We start from the raw sequence: 6000 nt of genomic DNA on the forward strand, positions 1-6000 counted from the left end.
ACCCAAGAGTATGAATCCTTGCAGTCACGAAAGCTTAAAATCTAGAATTAGTCAACATTGTCTTGAAACTAATCAGTGTGTTCCTCTTTCCGTGTGTCGTCTCGGTCGTGGGTCTTTGATAGGACTGTTTTAAAAACGTGGAATATAGACCAATACGGGCTCTTCTTTCGTATGGCTGGAGGGAAAAGCAAGTTTTGAAATGTATTATAGTTTTTAAAAAAATTCAACCAATCCAAGAAGGCAGTAAACGCTGTGCGGATTGCAGCGACACCGCCAGGATGGTGAATGGATGGCGCATTCGACAGTATGTATAGTATGTACTGCACTGCATACAACGTATTTACTGAACGTAAATATTTCATTAAGGGTAAAAAACAATAAATCAGACGTTAAACATGAGAGGAATACGTACCTATCCATGTACTTATGTCATTTTACGAATTTGGAGTTACAGTACAGTGTTGTGCATGTCAGGATAACGTAACTTACTCTTTGTAAATCTATATTGCCTGTTTAATGCTCTTCTAGTTTTTACTTTTTCCAATGTAGTTTCTGCATAATGCAAAGGTTTTGGTGCTTATTTTACACGTTTGGTGTGATTGGATGCTCCTGTCTACGATTTGCAGATGCTGATCTTAAAAGGTATAGTCTTGCAATATTGATCGTGACTTCAATAAATTATTATTTAAATTCCGATCAATTTTGATTGTAGAAACTGTGAATTCGATCTCCTGCACTGTCAGATGGGGGTGGTCTGGAAATCATGCATTCTGGTCATAATTTTCAGCAGTCATGATCTGCCATGAACCACATACACATAGATATGGGACAATTAGTCGATTAAAAGTTGTAATCAAATAGTGTTTGCGGTCATATATTCAGACGTTTTGCCTCCAGAAGTTGAGAAACCCATTTAAACCCACGCCCAGCAGAATGCGGTTGACGATGCTCGTGGCGTCTCCCAAGCCTCGCTCATCACCCCCGGTCCAATGGCACCCATGGCAAGTGAGGTGAGATACATTTTACAAACTATTTTCATGTTATCTGATAATTTGAATTAAAGTGATAAGCGATAGCGCAGTCATATATTACTTGCGTAATCGGATATCCCAGGTTTACTTCCCAGGGCAATTTACCAACGTAGCTTACAGATATGTTTTAGGGACGCATTAATAACTAGATTATGGTTGTGAAATCGATGCAGTAATTAAAACTCAAACTTTAAGACCTAAATACAGTAATTAGAATACCGCATATTCACATGGCACAAGACAGAGCAAAGTGGAAACAAACGACGAAATGTGCAGTGGACACCTACGGGTTATTTGCCCATGGATCGTGATGATGATGCTATTCCATAACAGTAAATTGTAAATGTTGTGGGTTTACTCTCCAACACAACAGGGTGCTGAAGTAGTACCTAAATAATGGCACGTTTTGTTTAGGTGACAACCCTTACCAATTTGCCGCGGTGGGTTAACGACACATTCATCAAATCTATGCCAACCCCAAATAATCCTTGATTATGAATATTAAAAAAAACAATAGGTTTTACCCTTTTTGACAATAAAACAGGTGTTAAGATGTTCAAACACCGGATAGAAACAGTTTGCAAGGAATCATGTCTGCATTAACCACACGTACTTGTTGGTGAACATGGACATGTTTACGTTCGCCTTGTGGCGTTCTCTGGCCTGACACTGGTGAGACTAGGCCCTAAAGAAGACTGCGGTCTCTGGCGTAGGCCAATCAGTTTCAAAGACAATTTCATATATTATCAGAGCATGATTGTTTGCATGTTCACCAAAGTACGTGTGGTTAATGCAGATGTGATTCCTTGCAAAAGGTTTCTATTTGGTTTGAACATCTTAACACCTATGGGGACCTCATTTACCAGTAAAAATATGATAATTGGTTCTTTACCCTTCTATCTGGCAACAAAACTGGCACCTTTTTACAAGGAGTCATGTTTGCATAGACCGCAATACCTGCAGTCATAAATACAAACAAAAGACATAACTCTGATAATGTGCACTGTCCTTGAAGTTGATTGGTCCACACCCGAGACAGCTTTCCTTAGAGCCTAGTCTCACATGGGTTGGACCAGAAGACGCCAAAAGGTGCACAACTCAAAGACAATGCACCATCAGAGTATGAGAGCTCGGGGCAAACATCTACACTATGGGACCTCATTTACCAGTAAAAATATGATAATTGGTTCTTTACCCTTCTATCTGGCAACAAAACTGGCACCTTTTTACAAGGAGTCATGTTTGCATAGACCGCAATACCTGCAGTCATAAATACAAACAAAAGACATAACTCTGATAATGTGCATTGTCCTTGAAGTTGATTAGTCCACACCCGAGACAGCTTTCCTTAGAGCCTAGTCTCACATGGGTTGGACCAGAAGACGCCAAAAGGCGCACAACTCAAAGACAATGCACCATCAGAGTATGAGAGCTCGGGGCAAACATCTACACTATGGGGACCTCATTTACCAGTAAAAATATGATAATTGGTTCTTTACCCTTCTATCTGGCAACAAAACTGACACCTTCTTACAAGGAGTCATGTTTGCATAGACCGCAATACCTGCAGTCATAAATACAAACAAAAGACATAACTCTGATAATGTGCACTGTCCTTGAAGTTGATTGGTCCACACCCGAGACAGCTTTCCTTAGAACCTAGTCTCACATGGGTTGGACCAGAAGACGCCAAAAGGCGCACAACTCAAAGACAATGCACCATCAGAGTATGAGAGCTCGGGGCAAACATCTACACCATGGGGACCTCATTTACCAGTAAAAATATGATAATTGGTTCTTTACCCTTCTATCTGGCAACAAAACTGGCACCTTTTTACAAAGAGTCATGTTTGCATAGACCGCAATACCTGCAGTCATAAATACAAACAAAAGACATAACTCTGATAATGTGCGCTGTCCTTGAAGTTGATTAGTCCACACCCGAGACAGCTTTCCTTAGAGCCTAGTCTCACATGGGTTGGACCAGAAGACGCCAAAAGGCGCACAACTCAAAGACAATGCACCATCAGAGTATGAGAGCTCGGGGCAAACATCTACACTATGGGGACCTCATTTACCAGTAAAAATATGATAATTGGTTCTTTACCCTTCTATCTGGCAACAAAACTGACATCTTTTTACAAGGAGTCATGTTTGCATAGACCGCAATACCTGCAGTCATAAATACAAACAAAAGACATAACTCTGATAATGTGCACTGTCCTTGAAGTTGATTGGTCCACACCCGAGACAGCTTTCCTTAGAGCCTAGTCTCACATGGGTTGGACCAGAAGACGTCAAAAAGGCGCACAACTCAAAGACGATGCACCATCAGAGTATGAGAGCTCGGGGCAAACATCTACACTATGGGACCTCATTTACCAGTAAAAATATGATAATTGGTTCTTTACCCTTCTATCTGGCAACAAAACTGGCACCTTTTTACAAGGAGTCATGTTTGCATAGACCGCAATACCTGCAGTCATAAATACAAACAAAATACATAACTCTGATAATGTGCACTGTCCTTGAAGTTGATTGGTCCACACCCGAGACAGCTTTCCTTAGAGCCTAGTCTCACATGGGTTGGACCAGAAGACGCCAAAAGGCGCACAACTCAAAGACAATGCACCATCAGAGTATGAGAGCTCGGGGCAAATATCTACACTATGGGGACCTCATTTACCAGTAAAATATGATAATTGGTTCTTTACCCTTCTATCTGGCAACAAAACTGACACCTTCTTACAAGGAGTCATGTTTGCATAGACCGCAATACCTGCAGTCATAAATACAAACAAAAGACATAACTCTGATAATGTGCACTGTCCTTGAAGTTGATTGGTCCACACCCAAGACAGCTTTCCTTAGAGCCTAGTCTCACATGGGTTGGACCAGAAGATGCCAAAAGGCGCACAACTCAAAGACAATGCACCATCAGAGTATGAGAGCTCGGGGCAAACATCTACACTATGGGACCTCATTTACCAGTAAAAATATGATAATTGGTTCTTTACCCTTCTATCTGGCAACAAAACTGGCACCTTTTTACAAGGAGTCATGTTTGCATAGACCGCAATACCTGCAGTCATAAATACAAACAAAAGACATAACTCTGATAATGTGCACTGTCCTTGAAGTTGATTGGTCCACACCCGAGACATATTTCCTTAGAGCCTAGTCTGACATGGGTTGGACCAGAAGACGCCAAAAGGCGCACAACTCAAAGACAATGCACCATCAGAGTATGAGATTTCGGGGCAAACATCTACACTATGGGGACCTCATTTACCAGTAAAAATATGATAATTGGTTCTTTACCCTTCTATCTGGCAACAAAACTGGCACCTTTTTACAAGGAGTCATGTTTGCATAGACCGCAATACCTGCAGTCATAAATACAAACAAAAGACATAACTCTGATAATGTGCACTGTCCTTGAAGTTGATTGGTCCACACCCGAGACAGCTTTCCTTAGAGCCTAGTCTCACATGGGTTGGACCAGAAGACGCCAAAAGGCGCACAACTCAAAGACAATGCACCATCAGAGTATGAGAGCTCGGGGCAAACATCTACACTATGGGGACCTCATTTACCAGTAAAAATATGATATTTGGTTCTTTACCCTTCTATCTGGCAACAAAACTGACACCTTCTTACAAGGAGTCACGTTTGCATAGACCGCAATACCTGCAGTCATAAATACAAACAAAAGACATAACTCTGATAATATGCACTGTCCTTGAAGTTGATTGGTCCACACCCGAGACAGCTTTCCTTAGAGCCTAGTCTCACATGGGTTGGACCAGAAGACGCCAAAAGGTGCACAACTCAAAGACAATGCACCATCAGAGTATGAGAGCTCGGGGCAAACATCTACACTATGGGGACCTCATTTACCAGTAAAAATATGATAATTGGTTCTTTACCCTTCTATCTGGCAACAAAACTGGCACCTTTTTACAAGGAGTCATGTTTGCATAGACCGCAATACCTGCAGTCATAAATACAAACAAAAGACATAACTCTGATAATGTGCACTGTCCTTGAAGTTGATTAGGTCCACACCCGAGACAGCTTTCCTTAGAGCCTAGTCTCACATGGGTTGGACCAGAAGACGCCAAAAGGCGCACAACTCAAAGACAATGCACCATCAGAGTATGAGAGCTCGGGGCTAACATCTACACTATGGGACCTCATTTACCAGTAAAAATATGATAATTGGTTCTTTACCCTTCTATCTGGCAACAAAACTGACATCTTTTTACAAGGAGTCATGTTTGCATAGACCGCAATACCTGCAGTCATAAATACAAACAAAGACATAACTCTGATAATGTGCACTGTCCTTGAAGTTGATTGGTCCACACCCGAGACAGCTTTCCCTAGAGCCTAGTCTCACATGGGTTGGACCAGAAGACGCCAAAAGGCGCACAACTCAAAGACGATGCACCATCAGAGTATGAGAGCTCGGGGCAAACATCTACACTATGGGACCTCATTTACCAGTAAAAATATGATAATTGGTTCTTTACCCTTCTATCTGGCAACAAAACTGGCACCTTTTTACAAGGAGTCATGTTTGCATAGACCGCAATACCTGCAGTCATAAATACAAACAAAAGACATAACTCTGATAATGTGCACTGTCCTTGAAGTTGATTGGTCCACACCCGAGACAGCTTTCCTTAGAGCCTAGTCTCACATGGGTTGGACCAGAAGACGCCAAAAGGCGCACAACTCAAAGACAATGCACCATCAGAGTATGAGAGCTCGGGGCAAATATCTACACTATGGGGACCTCATTTACCAGTAAAAATATGATAATTGGTTCTTTACCCTTCTATCTGGCAACAAAACTGACACCTTCTTACAAGGAGTCATGTTTGCATAGACCGCAATACCTGCAGTCATAAATACAAACAAAAGACATAACTCTGATAATGTGCACTGTCCTTGAAGTTGATTG

Source organism: Lethenteron reissneri, chromosome 21 (genome assembly GCF_015708825.2).
Source record: "Lethenteron reissneri isolate LAM-NWPU_2019-01 chromosome 21, ASM1570882v1, whole genome shotgun sequence".
In the NCBI taxonomy this organism is placed as follows: Eukaryota; Metazoa; Chordata; class Hyperoartia; order Petromyzontiformes; family Petromyzontidae; genus Lethenteron; species Lethenteron reissneri.